This window comes from Acinonyx jubatus, chromosome B3 (assembly GCF_027475565.1).
Source record: "Acinonyx jubatus isolate Ajub_Pintada_27869175 chromosome B3, VMU_Ajub_asm_v1.0, whole genome shotgun sequence".
NCBI lineage: Eukaryota > Metazoa > Chordata > Mammalia > Carnivora > Felidae > Acinonyx > Acinonyx jubatus.
In genome coordinates this window covers 35,144,889-35,169,980 of record NC_069386.1, presented here as the reverse complement: position 1 = coordinate 35,169,980, position 25,092 = coordinate 35,144,889, and the positions used below count along the sequence as shown (strand labels likewise).

Here is a 25,092-nt window from a genome sequence, read left to right as displayed (position 1 = left end):
TCTTAAGTTACCAGAACCAATCCCCATGGCAGGGGGTTTAGGAGTGCCTCAGCTGGTTTGGAGCCATCAGGCCCACCGCTAGAGCTGGGGGTCAGGTTAGTTCTGCTCATATGGCATGGTCACTATGGGAGGGGCGGGAGTGAAGAGGTTTTCAGGTTGCACACGAGGCTGCTGTGTCTACCAGCCCTGGGGGCCCTTCCTACTCGAACCTTCCTTACGTCGTTTTCCACCCCATGCACGTGGCATTGCAAAGACACCTCCCACTTGCCTGTTTCCTTGCTGCACCCTTAGTTCAGTCGTGTGGTGGGGGGGCTGCTTCCCCTGCTGGGGATTCTGCCATCCACTTCCCATCTTCCCAGAATGTTCCTCTGGCTCTGTCGACGAGAAGGGAAAACCCAGATACGGGGCAGTGCTGGTTTGCGGTTTCGGCCTGGGTTGAGCAGGGAGAGTCGCGGAGGGTAAACACATCTGGCTATCTGCAGGGCCTCCCCCCATGCCTGGCACTCAGATGGCACTGAACGCATGAGCGCTCATCAGTTTTTCAAATAGAAGAGTGGCTTGTTTCTAAAAGGCTCAGAAGGTCCTGTGGAAAGTCCTCTTTCCCGTCTAATACCCTCCAGTCCCCAGAGTGAATGAATTGTAGCCATCCTGTGTGGCTTCCTGGGTTATGTTCGACGCATATCCCGAAGATATAAACGGTATTTACATCTGTGTGTGTACGAAATGAAATCCTGCATCATATATACACCAACAGGGGTTATGGTGCAAACCAGTGTTTGTTGACTGAATAAACGAGTCCCTAAAACGAAACGTGAGACCTATGCCATCCAGGGTGACCAGCCAGGAAGCAGAGACCACACAAGGGACTGTATCGGGGAATCTTACCATAGACGATCGCGGGATCGCATAGATGATAACAAGGATCGCGGGACTGGAGAGGCAGAGAGTGGTCTTTGAGGATGCACAAAAAGGCAGCTACTGCCCTGAGTGGGGGGAACAAAGAAGGAGATGGGGGTTGTTAGCTTGCCCTGGAGTGGGGCCTCGGATGCGGAGCAGGGGGCGCTGGCTGACTGGTACCTTGTCCCTGAGGGGGACAGGCTGTGGCTGGTTCTGAGACTGTGACGGAAAGGCGGTGATTGATCTGAAATGATCTGTGGCTACTGGGGTGACGCTACCTGGAAGCGGAAGCCCATGAGATAGACTAAGTCCCTCCGCCTGCCTTGCTGCTTCTTACCCCCCACCCCCACCCCTGCAGCGACAGTAAGGCGGCAGAGAGCACAGCAGGAGGCGGCCAGCAAAGGGGAGGGGTTTGCACAGTTCCGGCCCCAGCAACAGCCAGTGGACTCGAAGCGTGGGTCTGCCGCAGAGACAAGGGTATCGTAACCAGGGCACCCTGCTTCTGTTTCCTCTCAGCCGCGAGGCAGATTAGGGACAATCGCCTCCTCTGGGCAGGCTGGCCCTGTGTCAGGGCGCGTGGTCTGGTGAGCGGAATTAGAAGAAGGTGCGTCCCGGAAGAAGCAAACCATCCCAGGGTGTGTGGCTGGGTAGAAAACCGCGGGCCGGATTTTAGCTCCTGACCCCCTTCTCATCAAGGCGCGCTTCCCCTCGTACAGGGTGCGACCTGTGCCGTCACGGCCGGTGGTCTCACGCAGCACCGTCTCCGGCATGTGGCGCATTCCGTTACAGATGGGCGTCGCACATGCACGCGCGTGTGCAGATGAAAACGGGTTTTCTGCCAACGCAGTATATGTGTGACGGCAGATGTACATGTAGAGACGGTTTGCCCGAGCAGGAAAGGGGGCTATCCTGTTGCCCACCCTCCGTGGGGGCTGGGAGTGAGGATGGGCTATCGAGAGACCCCCAGGGTCCCCGGGGTGTTCTGTGGGTAGCTCACCACGCAGCTGCCCCGTCTCGACGCAGGACCCAGGGTCTGAACTAAACCAGTGTGCTTCTGCAGACAAAGGCATAGAAAATAGAAACAGTTTCTCAGCGAATCTAGGACAGGAAGCCGCTTCTGAGGGACAGTGTGGTGTTGGTGGTGAACCAAGATGTGGGGGCGGGAGTCTTCAGATAGTAGGCATTAGAGAAGTTTGAGAGGCTATTTCAGCATTCCTCATAATAGAGTTTTCAAATTGGATGGGACCCTAGGAATGATCTAGTGATAATGATGATGACGGTAACACTAGTGGTCTTAGATTAGGTTTTCGGGAACTAGACTCTGAGACGGTTCTCGGAGAGGCCGGGGAGCACGGGGAACACAAATAAAGAGGGGAGGAGGCTGACCAGGCCAAGGGGGCAAGCAGACCCAAGGTGTGGCTGTGAACGAGGCCCCAGGACCCTACAGGGGGCTCTGGAGTGGGATGGGCCTTCAAAATGGCCTCCGACCGAGGTAAGAAGGCTGGCCCTTGCGTCCACACATCACCCGGTCATCGGCCACAGGCCCCCGTGAGAGAGCAGATCCCCGTGGTCTAAGGTAGGTTCTGATGAGGGATGAGCTTCCCATTAGCTGGAGATGTGTTGCTCCCAAGAAGGGATCTGGGCAGAGCTTCAAGGGAGCCACAAAAGTAGCAATGAGGTGACAATAACCTCCCACCTGTTGATCACCTACAGTGAGCTAGAAGCCTTGCCCACAGGCCTCCCCAAGTATTCCCCATCCCAGTAAGTAGCACTGGCATCCAACCACGGCTCAGCACTTTTTCACCCACAGCCAGAATGACCCCCAACCGTTGCTCTCCTGTGTAGAGCCCTTGAATCGCTTCTTGTCGAACTGCAAGTCTAAACTCCCTAACGCAGGATGCAAGGACCCACGCCATGGGTCTCTGCGCCCTCGTCGACCGACGTCTGTTTTCCCCTAGCCCCCCATATTCTAGTCTCACTGGTCTTCACTTGATTCCTTCTGCATACCCAGCTCATTCTGGCCTCAAAGCCTTTATAGTAGCTGTTCCCCATGCCTGGAATGACCTTCCCCAGAACTGCCATGGCGTGGCCTTGTCATTCAAGCCTCAGCTCCAGTGTCACCTCCCTGATGAGGCCTCTCCTGACCTCCCTAGTTAAATTCTTACTGGAGACATCAGTCTAGCCGGGTTTCAAGGACCAGTCCCCACCTCTTGCAGCCTGGGGGCGATTTGCAACTTGTCAAAGCTTCCTTTGTACAACCTGACCTGGCTGGTGGGGTGTCTCCTTGGGAAGAAAGTTCTCACGTGGTCTTTTTCAGGATCCCAGAGCTGTCTGGGACCTCCCTGGCCCTATTGTGGTAAAGCGAAACTCACTGCGGAATAGGAGGAGCTCGGGAACTGAGAGCCCGGCCTCTCTTCTCCAAGTGAGTCAGTTAACAAGTGGAAAAGAGAAACCCCTTCACCACTGAATTTTTAACCGCACCAGAAACTGCCCATCTGTTTGGTCCAACGCGGGAGGGGCAATTTGGTTACTCTGTCTACAGGCTTGGGGCAAGTAGGAACAGAGATGAGGTTGGAAGCATTGTTAACGTGTGTGTTTTCTTCAGTCATTAAAGGACAGCGGCAAACTTGGGACGTTTGAAGGGAACCGTCATCCGCTTCACAAGCAGTCGTTTGGTTCTGTGACTAAGACGTGGAAGGACTTGGACGAGGCATCGGGGCCACCGGAGTGTCACACGGTCGGTCCCTTTTGTCGTGGAGCTTACTTTTAGGAGAAGAGACAGGGCAGAGGAAGTGGGGGCATGGGACAACGCTCGCTGAGACCGCGTGCTGCGTCAGGCTGTGTCTGTGTTTCTCATGCACGCGGAGCCCCTAATAGACAGCAGGCAGGGTGCGCCCAGAATCGAGGGGCCGGGCAGGCACTGAGTCCGAATTCCCAGGAAGGCGGGCGAGCGAGCGAGCTCCGTGGGGCAGAGGCAGTGAGAGAGGACATCTGCGGGAGTGGCCTTGGACGTGGCTCCCACAGAGCGGTGGCCTCCAGGCCAGCATCACTGAAAGAATGACCCATCTGCCCCATGTCCCTAGCACACTTCTGCCTCTGCCTCCTCCCCTTCCCTCACCTCTTCCTCCCCTGGCAGGGGAGCACTCAGGAATGACTCTCTGAGCCCTGGCAGGCTCTGGTGGGGGGGGGGGGGGTTGGGGGCACCCTACCTGGCCGATGTCTTACAATCTCCAGCAACCACACACCAAACAGAGTCTCTTGGCTGGAAAGTGCAGCGGTCCCTTGGAACCTCTTCTTGGAAAAAGCACACGCTCGCTCAGTGTTTGAGCCTCCTGGCTGGTTCCTTTGGAAGGAGGGGCGGGAGCCGCTGCCCAGGGGGACGGAGGGGTGAAGTGGAAAAGCATGGACTGGTTTCACAGCAGAGCACAGGGAGGCTGGGAACTGTTCTGCTCTGTGAACAAAGTCAGGCTAAAGGCGGCGGGGGGGAGGGGGGGGAAAGCGTGAGCCAGCGAGCGTGAGAGAGAAAGGCATGGAGGGAGTCGGCTCTTGGTAATTTGAAGTTAATTTGGAATTGCCTTGAAAATCACCACGCAGCATCCAGTTCTGCCTTTGATGGTCGAAAGAGACCAATGCTTTTATTCGTCTTCAGGATTTTTTTCCCGCCTCCCCCCCCCCCCCCCCCCCCCGCCCCAGCAGTGAAGCAAATTAGGCAAAGCAGCAGTGGAAGAGGAAAGGGTCAGGCTAATTGTTGGTTGGGAGCTCATAGAGAGGAGGCATATTGCCCCTGCCTGCTTTAACCTGCCCCCCATCGTGTCCCGTTGGCATCTGCAAAGACGGGCACCCACGCGGGCTTTCATTACTAGCCGGGACCCCTCGTTCCAGCCACCAACACGCCTGCACCACGCGCGGTGTCTGGGGGCAGACAAGGCAGGTGGAACTTGGCCCCGTGTTGCCCAAGAAGGGCCTACAAGGGGCAGCAAACCTGAACGCCCACCCCAAGCCGCCTGATGACGCGGCTCTTAATTTGCAACGTCAGCAGTGCAGGGATTGGAGGGAAGGGTAGCTTCATTTTTTTTTTTTTTTTCTCCTCTTTTTCCCCGGTTGCTTCATTCTTATCAACTCAGCTGTAAAAATTAATGTCATCGAGCTTCGTGGAAGGATACGCAATGTAGACTCATCTCTGGAGAGTCTAGAATGTACCTTTGTATCCCATTTAAGCAGCCACCTGGGGAGCTCGCCGGTGCTGTTTGGGGCCCCTGGTAGAGCTGTCGTCTAATGAGCAGCGTGCTGGCGGGATGCCCGCTGCCGGGGAGGAGGACCCGGGAGGGGCCTGACCTTGGGAGAGGCAGACAATGGCAGAACTGTCTTCTCCAAACTGCGAGTGGTTCCTCTCTTGGTAGAGGCAGAAGCTTTCATCTTTAGGGCAGATGTTTCCTCTGGGCCGCTGAAATGATCAGGACGGACCTTTGAGTCCATAAAGTGAGCTCCTCCCGCAGCTGCGGGGAGACCGAAAAAGTAACCTGAATGTCAATGTTGTAAATGGGAACACCAGAGATGCATTTGTTGCATGTGGCTATGCCCCGGCTGGGTCTCTTCTTTCGTCTCTCTCCCTCCCTCCCCGCTCCTTTCCTTGCTGACTGTGCCTCCCCTGGTCACTTTAGTCGGGCGGTGTGGATGCGGCTGACCCAGAAAGGAAGCCTCTTCCCTTGGCTGCCTCCTGAGTAATGATCCGGGTGGGAGTTTATTCAGATCTAGTTTGGGAGCTCCGGGATTCCATCCGGACCATTCCTGGGTGGGATGTATCTTTCCTTCCCACCAGCAACCCCCAAAAGCAAAGGGGGGACCTGCGGGGGTTCAAATTTAACTTTGGTTCGGTCACCTGGATTCTCTTGTTGGATTGCCATGATCTTGGAGCATCAGGGCGGTGACCACGTGGATGAGTACATGGCTCACCAAGTCCTCCTACGGTGGCCCCCATGGGCCAGAGTGGGGGATGTAACGGGTCTCTATATGTTTTATGAAAACGCTTCTCACTGCTCTTGTACCCGAACCTTCTGGACAGAGTATGAGTAGGAGATTATCGGGGGGAAAGGGTGATGTTCTAGCCACTGGGATGACAGCGGAAGGAGGCTAACAACCCAGCCCCTGCGGAGGAAACATCTTAGATTTGTGCTCGGTGGTCAGCTACTGGGAAGAAGGGGACATTCGTGGGATTGGTCTTTTGGAACCGCTCCTGGGGACTTCCTCTCGAAAGAAGATGCTCTGCGCAGCTTCTCCCAAACTGTTGAAGTGCCTTAAATTTAACGAACTACTGGGTCTGCCGTCCTCCGCCAGGCAGCTCTGACCATCATTTGGTCCCTACTCCCCTTGACCTCACTGAGAACTCTGTACGAAAGGCAGGAATGGCCCCAGCTCCTGCATCTCCCGCACAAAATACCGTCAGCACCTCTGGGTGTCTGGATTCTCACAGCTGTTACTTGGTCATTCCATGGGGCAGGTGAATGTCACCCGGCTGGGGGAGTGGGCACCCGGCTGGGGGAGTGGACAGACAGAACCGGTTGGCCAGTCTGCCCTCAGGCGATCTCCCCCAAACCAAGGACTAGACAAGACTGATGGCAGTGGAATTGGGAACCCCATGGCTTATGACCCACTGAAAGGCCATGGGAGGTGCTGTCAACCCGTGTCCCCTGAGTGATGAAGTCCCCACTTGGGGGAGCCCAACAGTTGTAAAAAAAAAAAAAGTACTTTCTTTCTAGGGTCTCCATATGCAGCCTTGGGACTGTACTTCTCATGTGGAAGCCAGACATTAACCTGTGTCCCTTCTGAATACATGGTGACTTACAGCTTAGAAGGCATCAAAGAGACCTTCAGGTATCTAAGTAGACATCGCTGGCACGTCGGGAACCCCCCGATGACTGAAGCCACTTGGCACCTGTGTGTGTTCCTGTGGTTAGTTATCCCTATCATGGGGGTCCCCCACTCAGAAAAGGCAGCAAGAAATCTGTCTCTGCCTTTAGCTGACCTCACCTTGCCCTGGGATCTGGAAGGCACTCATGTCAATCTCAGCTCACTGAGAGCCGAGGGTCAAGCCAGGGTTGTTTTGAATGATGGAACTACCCCACACTTTCTCCTGGGAGGTCAAGGAGGAGCCTGTGCCATCCCTAATACATTCTGTCTACTTGGATCATTGCCTTGGGCCAAGCGGAAAGGTCAGTACAGAACCATAAGGCGGAATCCCCCTGGCTTTCTCAGGTAGACCCTGATTAATATGACCTTTGTTCAGACGGCCGGGTTCAGGACTCTGGGGAGGGCAAAGCTGAGGTCAGTACTGCAGGTTGGTCTCCTCTTGCTGCCTGGAGCCCTATTGATATTTGCCTCGCTTAAATGCTGCATGACTCTAACAGAACAGATTTGGTCCCGCTCCCTGTTGGTCAGCTTAATCAGAGTGGCCAGTGGGGTGGGGTGCTCAAGGGAAAATCGGCCAGAAGCTGAGACTAAAAAGGGTGGATATGGTCGGGAGAAAATTCTCTGCAGGCCTTTGGAGTTCCTGCCTGTTTTCTGAACAGAGGTACCACCTGCCTTTGTTCCGGGCTATGCTTTGAAGTCCCTGGTACAGCCAATAGCCTTGGAGGAGGGCGTCCCTCTGGAGAGCAGGGCAGGCAACCCCGCTGTTCCTCGTATGAGATTCACCTTCCCTGGGGCGCCTGGGTGGCTCAGTCGATCGAACATCCGACTTCAGCTCAGGTCATGATCTCGCAGTTCACTAGTTCAAGCCCCGCTTCAGGCTCTATGCTGACAGCTCAGAGCCTGGAGTCTGCTTCTGATTGTGTCTCCCTCTCTCTCTGCCCCTCCCCTGCTCACACTCTGTCTCTCTCTTTCTCAAAAATAAATAAGACTTTTAAAAAAAAAAGAGTTTATAAAAGATTCACCTTCCCTACGCTTGGGGTTTCTCTCCTATAATACGACCCATTGAATGCGCAGGCATCATTTGGCCCTTTCCCTGTTGCCTTAAGGGATTTGGGGCTTGGGGAACCGAGGCAAGAAAGGCTGCTATTCTGCCTCTTACTATTTCTGTGAGGATTGAAGTCTTTTGTGTCTGGCCCAGGAACCTCGACTGTAAGGTGCGCTAGCTTCTTAGCGAGTAGGGTAAACCTTGGACACCTCCCAGTCCTCGACAGCCATGATTTGGCCCGGACCACCCTTAAGTGGGGTGGGCACATGAGCGTTACCCGTCGTGGGCATCACGGGAGGACAGAAGTCCACATCACGTGGACTGTGCCGGACCGGGCTGGCTGGTGTGTGCGGGGCCACCGTCCCACGCTGTTCTTTGTCCAGCCCACAGAGTCCTTTCTGCCTATGATCCGGGAGGCTGGTGGGAGAGCGTGAGCAGGGGCCTCCGGGGTCGAACCACAGGGGCTTCCACCGTGGCCCTCCACGCAGCCCAGCCTCCGTTTGCCCATCTGTCAAGCTGGGCTGACGAAAGCACCTACCTCAGAGGGGGTTTGTGGGGACTAACTAGGCAGGCTGTCGCCACCGTGGTCGTTATTCTCCTTGATACCGTTATCGCCTCGACCTTGACTCATTCTTTGTACGCCTTGCCTCTCCCTCTTAACAGCCTGTCTGTAATCTGACTTTATCTCTTCTACACTGAAATTGGCCAATTTACATGGCACCCCTCACCACAGCCACTGGATGTGCCTCTAATCTAATTAGACTAATTTCAATTTCCTGGATTTAATGACTTTTAATTTAATTAATTTAGAATGCAGTACACAGGGTGATTAATTAGGAAACGTTACTGCGGGATTTGGAAGGTGAGTCGCAGGATGTGTTTAAATATTGTGGCCGTGGCCGTCAGTCGCTTTACACGGGGGGCCCCCCCGCCCCCAGGAGGCACAGAATCCGGAACACCCCGGGCGGAGCCGGGACCTGAATGGAGATCACCCGACGCCAAGCTTGGATCCTTCGTCTCTGTGCTTTCAGTGACAAGGAGCAACTCCCAGGGGAAGCGAGGGGGCGGTGGATTCCAGCGAACGTCGAGCGGGAACGAGGCAAGTGTCGCGAGCGGTGAGGACGGGCCTTGTCTTTCTGCAGAGCCATATCCTTCGCCGTGTTCTCCGTGTGCCAGGTAAATGGGCAAACCCGCTGCGGTTTTGTTTGATATATATTGCGTGCTATGTTCCCTTCTTGGGAATAAGGCCAATCAGTGGAAGCCAGAGAGAGAGACTCTCTGAAAGAAAGGATTTCCTTAACTAGAACGGGTTCTTCAGTAGGCCGTGAAGTACTGAAAGGGTTCAAACAGAGGCTGGTTGTCAATAATTCGCTCACCTAGTCTTCTTTTTCTGGAATGTTCTTTCCTTTCCTTTTCCGCTGGTTCCCTCTCATTCAACCTTTAAGACAGCTCAGGAGTTACTTTCTGACGGACCAGGTGTTCTCTATGCTCCTGTAATGCCCTGGGCAGAACTTAGTCATGGCACTCAACGTACATCGTAATGATCTGCGTATGAGTTTGTCTCGTTCACGTCGCGTCCATATTGCCCTTCAATAACCCTGCAGAGTGCCTGTGGTTTCCCCTAGTTGGAGGGTGGAGACCTCAGCATGACTGAAGGTGTTGCCCATGAAGCCAGAAGGAGCCAGAGACGGTTGGGGATCTGGTTCCCAGACCTAATGTCTGCAATCTTTCTACCATGAAATACTGCTCTCCCAGCAGGGGCCCCGATTCTGTGATTCGTGAGGTCGTGGTCTTGTGTGCAAGCTGTGTGTCTGAGGCACCAGGGGCAATCTATCAAGGGATGGCTCCTGGGCCATCTCTGGAGGTATGTTGACCCTTGAGGACAGCCACGTAAGTACACAAACCCACCTCATCAGCTCACAGGCGCACTCTCTGAGCCCTTCGGAGGTCACGGAGAGGCCAGGAAAAAATGAGAACCAGGGCCGCCAAAGCCTGTGTTTCTCCTGGACCTGTGGGGCTTGTTTGAGCCTGAGCCAAAGCCCCTCTTAGCGCCCGCATTCCTTGACTTAACAAAGGTGAGGAGAGCCCTACCCTGTGGTTTTAAGGCTGGATTCCATTTCTATTAAGATCGCTGAAGGCCTCGTAAGATTAACTCACGGTCACCCCTGTGAAAGCCGATCCGAGTGGAAAATCGAGTTAGAAAATTCTGCCTTCCCTTTCCCTCACACCGCAGCAGATTAAGGGAAGGCCTGATGCTGAGTTTTGGGGATTTATGGGAATGTGCAGTTGCTGGCTGTTAAACGCGCACTCTTTGGGATGTTGGCAACCTTGCTTCCTATAAATCGTTGCTGGTATTTCTTAGCCTTTCCTTGCCAGCAACGCGGAGGCCTGCAACACCTTTTCCGTGCAGTAGCCTGTGAAAATATTGAAGCTGGGCCCAGAAAAACACCAGCATAGAAAGGGGAAACTTTGATGTTTGCTAGTTATTTTCAGACAACCCTTGCCAAATCTTAATTTTTCTAGTTTACAAGTGAGGGATTCTGACCATCTGCCTGCTGTCAACCGATGTTTGTTTGGGTGAAGATTTTATTTTTTTCTCCCAATCTAGCACTCCTGTTCTTACAAGTAGTTTATTGGACTTCATAAATGTCAGCGTTTTGCAGGCATTTTGTAAGCAGCTTATGATTTAGTATTTAATCAAAATTGAGCAGTCAGCGTCTGTAATCAATCTGAAGCGGGAGTAACAATGAGATCGCAGCTCAACATCCACCAGGACCACGATTGGTGCGTCCCAACTATCCCTGTGAGAATTATGTTTGCGTCTGAAGGGAGGGCGGTGAGTAGAACGGTGGAGGAAATACCCACCCTTCGGGCACCGATTACGCACTATCTTGTGTTTGTGTCAGCTATCGAGTGCCAATACTGCGTAACAAGCCATCCCAAACTCAGTGGCTTAAGTCAATAAACAGTTTCTTAGCTCCTTAATTTAAGGAGTCAGTTGGGAGCTCCTTCTAGCCTCAGCTGAGCTCCTGAAAGGTGTGGGAATGAGTCGGGCCGTTGGTTGATCTTGCCTGGCCTCATCTGGGACAACTGAGGCAGCTCAGCTCTACTCCACAGATTTCTCGTCCTCTACCAGGTTAGCTCAGGCATAGTCATGTGGTGATGGGGGAGTGCAGAAGCAAAGAAACCAATCATTCAAGTGCTCTCCTAAGCTTCTGCTTGCCTGACATGTGCCAACATCCCATGAGCCAAAAGATGGCATGGCCTAACCCTGAATCAAAGAGGGGGACAGACTCCATGTCCTTGCTGTGAGAGGTTTTTACAAAGTCACAGGCAGAGGCAGCGGGCACAGGGCGGGGCGGAGAACGGGGGCCCCTTGATGTGATCTAGCCCAGTGATTCTGGAAATCCCACAAAGGAGGTGATGTTTCAACCCCAACGTCCAGAGGAAGAACACTAAGTGCCGAAGGCCTCTTCTGATGTCGTTACTAAATTCCTTCCTTGGTTGGTGCTACAGACTGAATTGTATCCGTCCAGATTTATATGTTAAAGCCCAACCCCCCGAAAGGGACACAGGGAGAAGGGAGGTTGTTCTTTTTCTCCTTTGCTACCAGCTTCCCCGCCTCCAAGGATCAGCTCCGTGTTCTAGTCAAGTTGGTAAAAATGGTCAGGAGGAAAGAGAAGCTCGAGGGGGACATCGAGGTGCTCCTAAGAATCGGGCTCACCAGTCCCCCCGCCTCAGCCCTCTGGCTTCTCCCCTGCCCATCTCCTCCCTCCTTCTGGTTGACCCTGCTTTAGCTTCCGCTGCCTTCTCTCCAGCCCCTCCAGCCCGCCGTCCCTCACCCATTCTGACTGCTCTGGGGGCAGCACGGCACCAATGAGAGTCAGCCTGACCTGAGCTGGACTCCACTCAATGGCTGTTTGTCCCTGGAAGTCAATAAACCCCTCTGAGCCTCTGTAAAATGAGAGGACTCGGCTTAGTGTGACGTCATTGTACAACCGCACAGCTACACCCCCAGAGAACGTCTAGCTCATGGGCACTCAATTCATATTCTTTTATCGCCCCTTTCCTCCCTACTCCTGTTGACCTGAATCTTCATGGCACTTTCCTATCCCTTCGATAATTTAACATGGATGGTTTATTAAACAGGGGCTTCCTGATGGGCTGTTACTGACCTGGCAAAGAACAGATGTGCCCTGTGAGGGTGCCCAGGCCCTGAAGGAAGAGTAAGCAGTGGGCGAGCCTGCAGGGATGGTGTCCTCTTGCCAGAGGGGAGTGGCCGGCGGGGGGGGGGGTGGGCAGACCGCGATGCTGTCACCTTCATGCCTTGGGCCACCTCTCGGCCTCCTGAAACGGTGGTTTGGAAGATGGGGTTTCCCCATCTTTCCCCGTGAGGTTTCTATGGAAACTGAAACAAAGCAGGTGAAATTCTCAGTGCTTCACCCCTCCTTGTTCTGCACATAGGGCTCAGGCCAGCTTCCAATCTGGGGAAGGAGGTTGGTTACCCACCTGGTCTAGCTTTGGTGCTGCGACAGCCAGGTATTTCTTCAGAACTGGTCATGTGGCTTAAAGCATGACTATCCTAGATTCATTCCTTTGGGTCCTAAGGAGTCAATTTCTTTCTTCTAAGAAAGAAGTTTCTATGATGAAAGACATGTCTTTGGGGTGGAGACGTTCGTGGACCCCTGATGGCTGACGTTTAGGAGGAGGGTACTTGAGGATCCCAGTGCTAGTTCTGGCTGTGACACTGCAAAGTGTCCCGATGTGACCGTGGATAAGTCACGTCCTATGTCTGGGCTTCAATGTTCTCAAATATAAAACTAAGGGCTTAGGTTGTGTGGACTCTAGGATTTTGATGAGCTCAAAAGGTTAACTTTGAGGTTACTCGTGGGGTTCCAAAAGGAGTAGGTTTGATGAAGGTGTGGTTAAAAGGGCGGAAGCAGGGCAGCCGGGGTGGGGGCGGGCAGAGGCAGCCTGCCTGGGTGTGGCACCCGGGCTCACGCAAACCTGTTAAACTTGGAGGTTCAAATCAAGGCCTACTCGTGGATTGATTGGCTCATTGATTGATTCATTCTCTTCATAAGACTTCCTCTGACCCTTCCCAGCCCAAAGTGCTCTCTCCCTTCCCTGACTTTCCGTGGCCCCTCCATGCAGCCTCACTGTCGTCTCTTGCAACATCTCCCCGCTATCTCTTGCTGGCCTGGATGTTTTCCAGACGGCCCCTTGCTTCCTGTTCCATGTCCCGGCTCCCTCGCTGCCTGATTGCGTGGGAGGCTTTCCTTTCTGTCTCCACCTCTCAAAGTTCTGGCTATGGCTTAAGGGGCTGCTCAAAAGCCACCTCTTCCAGGAAGTCTTCCCAGGCAGGTAATTCAAAACTCTCTTTCCAGGTGCTCCTTATTAGCACCCTTCAGTGTCTGTCCATTGACATAAGACAAGGCCAGAACTTTTAGCTTAGGTCCCGAGCCTTGTCTCTCATCCCTGCCTTCCCCATCCCCCAGATAGGCCAGGGTGTCTCTTACCTCCACACAGAACCGAAGCTGTTTCTCTTGCCTGGAAAACCTTTTCTCCACCCTGTCCCCATGATGACGACACTTTAGGATTCTAAGACTCCGCTTGTGTCCCCTGTACTGGTAAAGAGTTTCTTGGACTTCTCTTTTGGTCTGTATTCTGTGTTGTGCCATGCGCTAGTCTCATCCATAAGTCTGGTGACCCTGACTTATTTGCCTCTAAAGTCACAGTGCCTGGCACATAGCAAGTGCTCAATGAACATGGCATTGAAGAGTATTCTTCTATGTGTCCATCACAGCACCCAGCAGAGGCTGGGGCCCAGGCAAGTATATGGATGGGACGATTGATTCAAAGGTCTGTTTGTAGCAGTCTTGGGTTCTGGGATGGAGCCTTGAAGCTGGTGGAGCTGAGAATATGGCTCCTGCAGTGTGTGTGTGTGTGTGTGTGTGTGTGTGTGTGTGTTCTCCGTGGGCATGCTTGTTGGGGTCTTGGTAGCCTGCCATGGGTGGGGGGAAAGCCTTAGTGCCCCAGAGGCTGATGCCTCTCCCTGGACACCAGGCTACCAGCCTACCAACTCCAGAGTCAACACCAGAGACGCTCCTGGAGGACGCTCCACAGTCACGGTCACGCACAGACTGCGTTCTGCAGTGGACCAGGGCACGGTCTTGAGCTGCGTGGTCTTGCACCGGGTACCTTAGACAGGTTTCTGACACCTCACATCCTCTGGGAAACTAGCCATGCTGGGCTGCCCGTGTGCCAGGCCTTGGGTGAGGCCTCTGGGTGCAGGATCCGATTTAATTTTCACGACTACCCTTGTTGGCAGAGGGGAACCTGAGGCACGGAGCGGTTGAGTTACTTGTCTTAGACCATGAAGCAGCCAAAGGGAGAGCAGGGGGATGGGGCGGAGCAGCCTTAGCCACAGCCCATGCTCATGGGTGCTACGCCTGCTCCTTCTCACATAATAATGCCTCCTTGAGCCACTGGATTAATGTAAACAGGTGACATTTATGGCATGACTGCCACACGGCAGGCGTGCAACCAGCGGAAGCTGACATTATCAATCTCTCACTCAGGCCTCTCAATGTGAAGGTGAGGAAACCGAGGCACGGTTCACGTAAGTGACTTGAAGGTCACGTCGTGAGTCGGGTGAGGTCTCCTGATGGCCGGCTCTCTTCCTTATGTAACAATGAGAAGGAAAGAGAATCTCACATTTGGGAAGAATTGAGGCAGAGAGGGAGGTGGTGGGGGACGGCGGTTGAAGACAGATGGGGAGCCAGTCCTTCCTCGTAACTTTCCCAACCACCAGTGAGGACGGTCCTGTTATCCCAATTTGCAGTCCTGCTGATCTGATCGCGGGGGGTGGGTGACTTTCCTGAGTCTGTCAGCTGGTGAAAGAGAGCAGAATTTGAACGTGGGCTTGTCTTTCTCCAAGTCCCGTGCTTTCTTCTGCATCGCTAGCCTAGGAGTGAGGTTGAAGATGAAGGTCAGAGTAGCCACAGTTTGGACCGTCGCTTGTGGCAGGGAGTGGACCAGCTGCTGAGGTTGTTCCTTCTGAGTATCCGGAGAGCTCCCGGAGCTGGGGAGAGAGCGGTGTGGGGAGGAGTGGGCCCCAGGGGAAGAGGCAGCTCTTGAAAGTAGAGAGCTGCATTTCTTTTTTAAAAAATATTTACTGGGGAGAGAGCACGAGCAGGGAAAGGGCAGAGAGGGAGAGAGGGAGACACAAAATCTGAAGCAGGTTCCAGGCCCCAAGCCGCCAGCCCAGAGCCCCACGCCGGGCTTGAACTCACGAACCGTGAGATCATGACCTGAGCGGAAGTCAGGTGCTTAACCGACGGAGCCACCCAGGTGCCCTAGAGATCTAGACTTCTTCCTTGCAGTACTGAGGGAGCCAAGAGGTGCCATTTTGTCTCTGTGCATCCAAATAGCCTGGCTGGTGGGGTGACTTTCAAAGGACAGAGAGTGACTTTGGACCCTCAGGTTGGAGGAAACATCTCATAAATCTTAAGTTTTATTTTGAAAATTCATGCAGAATTTGCCTTGTTTCCCACAGTGTACCCACATGTGCAAGAGGAATGGCTGAATCTAACTACATGAGCCCAGCTGAGCAGCCCAGATGAGGAATGCCAAGGGACACTGTCTTGGGCCACATCCTGTTGAACACTTACCAATGGCTAGAATGGACTTACTATTCATGGTGTCCCTGTAAGATAGGTTGTGTTACCCCTTTTACAGGCCAGGTGATTCCCCCATGGGGCTGAGCCGCCTTGTCCCCGAGGGGCGTGTGGGAAAGTGGGAAGGGTGGACGTTTCAGGGAAGGTGAGAGGCAGGGTTTGAAAAGGCCTTGGCCAGGCTGAAATGGGCTCAAATTCATGCATAGCAAGATGAAAGGCAAGAGAGACCTTTGCTTGGGGTTCAGAATACCCACCAGACACACACAGGATGTGGGATACCTAGGTCAACAGCATAAGTGAAAGAGGCTGGGTTTTTAGTTGACAGGAAGTCTCGTATGAGTCAACAGGGGGGAGGTGGCAGCCAGCAAAGCTAATGTCACTGTAGCATCCACCAAGTGGAGGTACAACGAGTCGGGGAGGGAGGAGATACTCCCGAGTCAGTCTGCATCCAGGAAATGGAGCTCAGGTCTGGAAACCTGAGTCAGGGAAAGGGGCAGAGAGCTCACCAGGCTCTCTGACCCAGAGGCTGGGGGTGGACACTCCTGGCTGCTGCTGGACACTCTCCTCGTCCTCTGGCATCCCCAAAGCGTATCAGTCTATTTCTGAACAATTACAGCCCCTTCTTGCTCTTATCCGATTGCCTTGCCTGCCTCCAGAATACGCTACTCATTCAACTTTGGGTTTTATTCACGTAACCTGAGTACCTGTGGGGATTCCTTGTGACCTCGTTTCTACATGAAGTCACGTTCAAAGAAGCCCAATCCAGCAAGTGAAAGAGAGAGCTTTCCATCTTCAGGCACACCTCTCAAAGAGATGAAAAAGAATGAGGTCCCTGTTTCCTTTTCTCTCTTACTATCTTGGGCTTCAAGTCTTCTTTAGAAACTTTGACTCTTCCAAGGAACCCCAAACCCCCCGGGCATCCATAATCGACCTGACACGCCATGACTCTCGAGTTTCTGCATCCCCATTATACACAAAGGACTCAACACCTATGTCTTTTTTTTTTTTTCTTCTGGTCCCTCCTTCCCTACGCCCTCTATGTTCTTGAGTTTTCTTTCCACTTCACTGCTGACCCAACTTCCTCCCTCCGACAGGGTGGGGGGACTCAGAGACTGATCTGGCAAGCCAGGATGCTCCCCCGCGACCTGGGTCTCTCCAGCACTGTCTGTCCCTTCCTATCCTCCCAGGAACTGCGCTGGCCAAGATGGAGCTCTGAGGGAGCTGAATGAGAAGAAACAGAGCAGGCCGAGACCGCATTTTTGGAGAGTGGGGTGTGTGGGGCAAATATGGCGACGGGAGGGATGGCGGGGACGTCGGGAACACTCCGCATGCAAAGTTTGTCCTCGGTGTTTGTCAGCACATGGTCGCTGTGGGTGGAAGAGCCTGGCCACCCGTGCGTACAGATCCTACCTCAGATTGCCGTGTGATGGCTACTTGTAGTGAACAGCAGCAGACAGAGGGCCTTCCCCCAAAGTTCCCCATCACCTTGCATGGTTCCTTTCCATGGCCATGGGCTCCTCTTCTCCACAGGGTTGACTCTCGTTTCTTTAATGGCATACCCTGAGATGTCCTGGGGGAAGGCTGGCTGGAGAGACAGCACTCACCACAGATTCCATGTGCTGGGCTACACTTCCCCGCTTCCTCTGCAGCTAGATTGGGGCCCCATGGCTTGTTCTGCCCAATGGGCTGAAACCAAGGCAATCGCGGGTTGATGTGCCTCCTTGTTTTGCCATAGGGACTTTGGACGCCCCGTGTTCCAGACGGCATGCCAAAAGGGGGAGGGTCTCGCAACTCACAGGGCACCTGATATGCGCAAGAAATAAACTTCCTTCTCAAGATTGCAATTTCAGTCTTGTCACTGCCACATGGCCTGGCCTGGCCCCGTGAATGGTCAGAGCGTCAGAATTAACGGAGTAATTGCTATTCTTGAGCTCTTTAATGTGAGGAAGGAAGAAGCTGTCTCTGGAGCCACGCGGGGCAGCTGATTGACGCTTTCCCTGACTGTCATCATCCAGCACAGATGGCACTTCCTGTTTGGTAACACCTCACGTGGGCTTCTTCATCCCCCACTGACTCTGCCAGTCACCATCCTACACAGTCAAATGTGCACAGTATTAGAAGTTTGCCAAGAGCACATCCTTGTGTCTGCCAAGGAGTGTCTGTTAGAGGAAGAGTATTCTAGCAGACGATGTTCAGAGGAGAAATGGACCACCCCAGGAGGCAGCAAACCCCTTGTCTCTGAGGTGAGCACGTGGAGGTTCGATGCCCGTCGGGGATTTGGGGGGAGGGGGCATGAAGATGAGACGCCATCCCAGAAAGGGGAGGGCTCGGTGTGGGAGGGCAGGCTGGACCAGATGATTTTTAAGTCCCGTGCAACCCTGAGAGTCTCCAGCCCAGAGTCTATTTCTTTTTTTGGAAAGTGGATGAATGGATAAGCTTTGGTCACTAAGAAAGTAAAGACCTTAGGAAATCAAATAGCCTGGCTTAACGAGCAAGTAAGTATCATAACACTAACATTATCCTTGCTTAAAGGTAGATGCTCATGAGATCAACGTTCTCGGCTCCCCTGAGGTCGACAAATGGTGACGAGTAGTCACGAAGGCATGTGAAGCATATCTGTAATTTACATGTCAACCGCAAGGAGGGCTGAGCTGAGGGAGGAGTCACAGCCTTGAGACAGACCCAAGTCATCATGATAACAGCCCCGTAATAAGGGCATCGGTGCTTTATCATGTGCAAAGTGTTCTCCGTGACATCCTGAGTGCTTCGAGATTACTATCTCAGAGCTTATTGTCATACATCATACATTATCTTATATCTCTGAATTTATTATCATAGCTTCTGGAGGAGAACGCCTGCCATTCTCACTGTATGGATGGGCAGGGAGATTTTCAGAGATTGTTCCCACCCAGGAACACATAGCAAGTTAAAGGGGGATATCCCAAGACTTGAACCCAGATCCTTTGATTGGAAGTGATGGATTTTAAAATAAAAAAGTCTACTTTTTTTTATTTTTTTATTTTTTTATTTTTTTATTTTTTATTTTTTATTTTTTTTTGTCTACTCCTGGCACTAGAAGGTGGGACCAAGCTCCATCCGCATGCTCCTTGGTTCCTGGGGGATTTCTGCTTTCTGTGTGCAAGATTGTGTGGGGCAAGGTAGAGTGAGGATAAGGATAGCCCTGAACTGCTTATAGGAAGAAGGATTTTTTTTGGGGGGGGGGAAGCGATGAACTGAGGCACAGAGTGCTGGAGTTCAGACCCTAACTCTTTGTTTGACCCATTTCACATCCATGGCACCCCAGTTTCCTCATTTGAGAACGGGAAGAAAGATACTGACCCACCTTGAAGAATTTCCGTGAGGACCCAGTAAGAAGACGGGCTGAAAGCATTTCGAAAACCCTACAAAGACCAAAGTTGTCATTTCAAGAAGGAATTCATTCCGCGGCAGGTAACAGGGGCACCGGCTACAGATGGTTTTAACAGATGCGGTGTTATTTTTCCCTGGACACAAGAGTAGCACAGGGCAGGGTGGCAGGTGATGGGATTATGCCGTGGAGGGCCTGGCCTTTCTGTTTTCCTGTTCTCCCTTTATCCTCTTGCTGCTACCTTTATTAAACACAAGATGGGTGTCCTATCTCCAGGGTTGCATGCCAGCTCCAGGCAGGACAAAGAAGGGAGACAGAGGAAGAACCGGAATGAAGAATGGGAAAGTCTTCTTAGGAATGCAATAGCTCATTGGCCAGAAGTGCAATCAAATGGCCGGGTTCTAGATACGCGGGAGGCTGGAGGCGTGAGCACTTTGTGGAGGTGTGACCCGGAACAAATCCAAGGTTTTGATGGAAACGAGGGAGAGGCTGGGACCCACAGCGGGTGGCGGCCCGCAGTGCCTGCCATGGCTCCAGTACTGAGACGGGCGCTCAATTCACAGGGATCATTTGACCTCGGTCTCTGGACAGAGTGAAGGCAAATTGGGTTGCCTCATGCCTTGAAGAAAAAATAGATCTACAGGATCCCGCTGTCAAGATGGGAAAGGGAGGTGGGCCGCGGATAGAGGAAGGCTGTGTGCGGCTGCGGGTCTGGGCATCTCTCCCCCCACCTTCCCCTGCTCCAGGCTCTGTTTCCTTAGCCTCCTTCCATGGGGCTGGGCCTGGGCGGGCTGAATTCGAGGAGCTCATCTCTGGCCTCTGTGTTTGTGTACGTCTCCACCCGAAGATGTCTAACCACAGACTTCCTCTTGACTCCTGGCAACAGAGAGAAAACAAAACCGCAGCAGCTTTCATTGCTGAAAACACAAAACTGCCTCCTTTGCCTAATAAGCCCAGACGGAGGAGCTTTATTTCTGCTCGCGACTCCAGGCCAAGGAGTCTCGGGTGGGCAGTCACATCGCCAGACTGTGCGGTGGGAGCAAGCCACCTGCTGGGGGCCGGGACCCCGAGCTCCAGGAGGCTGCATTACTGGCCGGCGGGGCTCCAGGGAGACCCTCACAGATCAGGGGGCCCCAAGATACCACTGGCCTCTCCCTCCCACCAACTCTGGTTTCAAAGCACTTGTTTAGTGTATATATATATATATATTTTTTATCCCCTTAGTTTCTGGGCTATTAATTTCAGCTATTGGTCAATTCCCATTTTGTGCTTTCCTTTTTTGTTGGCTTATTTTTCTAATTCCTTATGATGCGTATTCAGCGCCTTTATTTTTAGTCTTTCTTCTTTAATAAGGAAGGCGTTTCAGGCCATAATTTCCCCCTGAGTTGAGCTTTTTTGGGGGTCCCGTAGGTTTTGAAATCAAATGTTCCTCTTTTCATCTGTTTCTAGATGGTTTTTGAGTTTCGTTTTAATATTTCTTTTGATCCGTGGGTTATCTAGACCTCTGTTTGTTAATTCCCAAGCACTTAAGAATATTTTCACCCCCTGGGGCGCCTGGGTGGCGCAGTCGGTTAAGCGCCCGACTTCAGCCAGGTCACGATCTCGCGGTCCGTGAGTTCGAGCCCCGCGTCGGGCTCTGGGGTGATGGCTCAGAGCCTGGAGCCTGTTTCTGATTCTGTGTCTCCCTCTCTCTCTGCCCCTCCCCCGTTCATGCTCTGTCTCTCTCTGTCCCCAAAATAAATAAAACGTTGAAGAGTATTTTCAGCCCCATTATTTTTTTATTTAAAAATTTTGGATTACGGTCAGAGAATGCGACCTATAGACTCTCCAGTTTTAAATTAAAAGATTTTTTTCTCTGTGTCCAAGTATGTGGTCGAACTTTATAGATGTTCTATGGGGAAGGACAAGCTGAGCTGGTGAGACCAGCAGAAAAGAATGATGTTCTAAAATGTTCTTGTTCCGCAGATAAGTCGCCCAGTTTCGAATCTTGCTTCTACCTGTCTCCAGCTGCGTGTCCAAGGACGAAATGGAGTATTTTCTTTTTTGAGAATTTGTTTTCCATCTTTAAAATGGGAGCAAAAGGAATATCCACCTCTTAGCATTTCTGCGAAGATGGTGTGAAATTGTGTAAGTAAACAGTACATATGCCCTATTGCTATTTTTATTGTTGGTTTGTTATTTTTGCAGAAAGGGAGGAAACTTTACTGTTAGTGCCCTAAACTTTCTCCCTGCCCCAGAACCGTGGCTTCTGGTTATCGAGAGGCCTGGCAGGAAAGAGGAAATGGACGGCTCAGGGAAGCCACCACCGTCCTTGTGAAGGGAGCCACCTGAGGTGGGGGCCACTTGCCCAAGCAAAAACAGAGATTTGGTGGCAAGGCCAGATTTCAACCTCAGGTCTCAACTGACCAGTCCCTCTCTCTCTGCTGGCGGTCACTCTGTGGTTTCTCTCTTGAAAGAAGAGACTGTTGACCAAAGGTTGGCCTCTGGGATGAGGGAGGGGCTGGAAGCTTCTGATGGGTGGCCACCTCTGAGCGTTGCCTTATTACAGCTTTGCCATCTGGGAAGGGCGACTCTGAAGTCAGCAAGCTCCAGGAGAAGCTAGAGAAAGAGGGTTGGTTGGAAGCAGTTGGCTGCTTTGGGCACTGCTGTTTCACGGCTCGGTGGGGGGCAGAGGGAATCACAGAACAGAATTACGAGTCAGGGGGTGTCTGGGCTCTCTGATTTGGCCCATTGATCTTAGGAGCAAGACCATTCGTTCGCTGAGGATTCCCTGTTTCTATCAGCAACCATGTAACCATGCTGTGTTTGGACCATGCGTGGACAAGGATGCCTGTAACATATATGGATTTGTCTAGGCAGCGGGACTCTGACTTCAGATAGGAGTGTGTGCCGTGGGCTAGGCTGCCGGCAGGTAAGGCCTGGGATTGGCTCCTCCATATAAAATCTAAAAAAAAAAAAAAAAAAAATTATAAGGCCTCTAATGATTATTATGAAAATTAAGTAAGTCAATGTTTGCAAAAGTGCCTTGTAAATCGCAGCACAAATACCGAAGAAAGTCATGGTGTGTAGAATTTGGTCTGAAAATGCTAGCTGACGCTTGACTGTGTCCCCAGCTCTTCGCTGGAAGCTGCAGAGAAACCAAATGGGGTTAAGCCTTGTTCGCCCATCGTGGGGCTGGTGGGCTTTCTCAGCGTGAAAGCCTTTCCCTGCCCCTTCCTTCGAACATGCTTCGATTAAGCACCTATTAATAGGCCAGGTTCTGGGCTAGAAGCTGAATAGTATGGTGATCACCATCTCCTAGGGGACAGACACTGAGCAAACGGGTAGGTTGCAAAGCCCTGCTGGGGAGCCAGGGATTGTCACAGAGAAACGGATGGGTTCAAAGGGCACAAGGCAAGCCTCTGAGCCTCCGTTGCGTCATCTCTAAGATCCGGACGGGTGGCCTGAACGTTCTCTTGGAAATCGGTAGCTTGGTTGGAGAGAGTAACCACGAGGTGGGGTGGGCGAGTGGACAGAGGCCAATTTACGCCGGACCTAGCACTGGGGAAGAGGGAAGCAGTGGTGATCTTGGCCCTTGGAGAGTCCATAGTGCAGTGGAAAGACAAGAAAGCAGCCAGTGACAGCGTAGTCTGGTCTGAGTTTTGACAGGCTAAGTGAGGCCAAGAGGTACGGGAGCCCAGAGGAGGAACCCTTTTCCCCAGCCTGGGAAGTTGGAGTGGAAGTTAGCAGAGCAGAGACGCAAGCTAAGGGAATTCTAGGCAGAGGGAACCGAATGAGCAAAGGCATGGAGTTCTATCCAGCTAAGACCCAGAATCTGAAATGGGGCGCGATAAGGCTGCAGGAGGTACACAGTGAACTTGAACGCCGTGGTGGGGAACTTGAACTTTACCCTGTATGTAGCGGGGAGCTACTTTAGACGCAGAAACATGAGATAAAGGATTAATCAGGCTTTGCCACCAGGATGGCAACTGCGAGTGGGTCCGGGGGGGGGGGGGGGGGCAGGCTGCAGAAGTCCTAGAGGCCAACGTGAAAGGCACTTGTCTGGGGTTGAGCCCATCGTACAGCAAGTCTAGAGTGCCACTGAACTTCCACGGACTCAGCGGCAACCTTCCCCACACAGTGCCCCTGGTCCGGGGAGGATGGGGCCCCGAGCTGAGAACTCTCCTGCAGGGCCCAGGCCTTCAGAACAGCCCTCCGGGGGGATGGCCCCCTCCAGCCTCGATGGGCTAGTTCGGGCTGCTTTAGCTGGGGCCCATTTGGCTACAAGGGACATTTTGCTCAAGCCAAATGATGACCTTGTGGAAGGGAGATGGCGAAGTTTCACAAAGCCCAGGGGTGAAAGCTTCAGCCCCGCTTCTGAGGAACTAAGTGTCCCAAACTGCAGAGTCCTGCCTAAGGCTCTTTTCCCACACTCGCGGCTCTCCTTCCTCCTTCTTCCCTCCATCTGAGGGCCAGCTCTCTCTGGTAGAGGAGAGCCCCACTGCCCGGCTTCTCCTCCTCACCGCCAAATGCCCCGTAGTGGCAGAGGAGAGGACCTCCTTCCGGGCGCTGGGATCCGGGCAGTCTGAGGGGCTGCGCCTCGGGTCAGGGGGCCTGGGGCCAAGAAAGGGGGTGTGTCCTAGACAGCAGGGCTCCAGAGCCTGCTCCTCTGGGTCTGCTGGGGGGTGGGCTTGTGGGTGGGAGGGGTGCCGGCGCTGGATTGGCCCCCAAGGGCTGTCCATTCTGTTAGACCCGGTGAGCCTGCCCTCCAGGTGCACAGTAGTCAGAATCCACAGAGACCTCCACTCACCTTTTCAGGAAGGGAGGCAGACCAGAAAAATCCCCATGTTTGCTACTGTGGACAGTGAAAGCAGATAAGTAAAGGGTCCGAGAAGAGCTTGCCCTGGGGGTGGTGGGCAGGGGTGCAGGAGGGCTGGGCCCTTTTGCTACGGGCTTGGGGAGCCGGTTCAGAGCCCGGCGACCTGGTAGGAGGTGGCCGATCTTGGAGGAAGAGGCTGAGGCCCCTTAGGCTGGAGTCTAACGGGGGCAGAGCCAGCATCTTGGGGCTGAGGAGGGGCCCAAGACTTCTGGGGTGGGCATGCGAGGTTCCTTTGTTTCAGATGCCCCGTGGACTTCACACGGCACCAGCTGGAGGAACCAGAGACCATTGGGTGGTTTTCCCCAAATGTGGAGGAATCTCTCCCCTCCCCCACCTCTGGTGTTGCTAGACGCTGGGCTTCCTGGGGGTTCCCATAAACTCAGGAGGCTCTGTAATCGTTTCCATATAGAATGGTTTCCCTGAATAGCGAAGGAGGCCAGCTGTAGCTGATGGAACACAAAACAGCATGCGCTCGTGGGGGATAAACGTGAACGCCTATCCCTGTGCCTGGCACGCCGCCCCCCCCCCCCAACTCCAGGAGGGAGGAGGTTGCCCAGTGGTTAAGCACGTGGCCTCTGGTCTCTGCACCACACGCTTCAACTCCGGCACGATTGCTCACCGGTCGAAACCCCAGGCACATTACTTAAATCTTGCTGGGTCTCAGTTTTCTCTCCTGTGAAATGGGCATGATGATAGCCCGAAGAAAGGTTGTGGTCCTCAGGATTTAATGAGACACCTGGAATAGCACGCAGCACGGGTGTCTGGATGGGCTCACTAACACTAGCGGTTTCGACGGTCACTGTCCCTGCTTCGGCATGTGCTGCAGGGCTCAGCCCAGTCCCTTGTGGTTTCTCTATTGGTTTCCAGTGCTGTTACAACATACCTGATGCGCTAACCATCCCCACGTTCTCCGTGCTTGCTAAACTCTCCCCACAACTTGCTTGGGCTCTTTCCTCCTCTGTGAACCCTCCTTGTGAGAGCTGCCTGGCCACAACCTCACTGCTCCTTGGGGTGCTGCCCGACCCGCCCTCCTTCCTGAAAGCGTGCCGCAGACCCGGGAAGGAATTCGCCACTTCGCTTCCAACTCCCCAGGCTCAGAATTTCCACGAATCTCTGTGAGAGGGAGGCAGCAGCACGCAGCACGTCACGTCACGGTGCAGCTCTAGGGTGGCACAGCTTGTAGCCCTAGCTGTGTGACCTTGGCTTGCCTGGGCCTCAGTGTCCTTGCGTGTCACATGGAGACAATGCAAGCAGAGCTTTGTTCACAGGGCTGTGGTAAGACACGTAAAGCAGAGACAATGCCTCCTGGCACCTATGAAGGGCTCACAAAAGATTGGAT

General features: G+C 53.1%; 2 long non-coding RNA genes across 4 annotated transcripts in view; both read left to right on the top strand.

Annotated features, from left to right (window-relative positions):
- The window catches only part of LOC128315907 (uncharacterized), a 21,415-nt gene extending 4,567 nt beyond the window's left edge, over positions 1-16,848 (top strand). Inside the window, exons 1-3 of one of the 2 annotated variants that reach the window (XR_008299068.1) lie at positions 990-3,634; positions 8,881-9,025; positions 15,408-16,848. This is a non-coding gene — a long non-coding RNA (uncharacterized LOC128315907). Of the gene's footprint in view, positions 1-989; positions 3,635-8,880; positions 9,026-15,407 lie in introns of those variants that run through there. The other variant, XR_008299069.1, reaches the window with a different exon arrangement.
- The window catches only part of LOC106980791 (uncharacterized), a 27,224-nt gene continuing 18,980 nt past the window's right edge, over positions 16,849-25,092 (top strand). Inside the window, exons 1-4 of one of the 2 annotated variants that reach the window (XR_008299064.1) lie at positions 16,849-17,771; positions 18,833-18,978; positions 20,861-21,022; positions 21,636-21,806. This is a non-coding gene — a long non-coding RNA (uncharacterized LOC106980791). The remainder of the gene's footprint in view (positions 17,772-18,832; positions 18,979-20,860; positions 21,023-21,635; positions 21,807-25,092) is intronic. The other variant, XR_003423179.2, reaches the window with a different exon arrangement.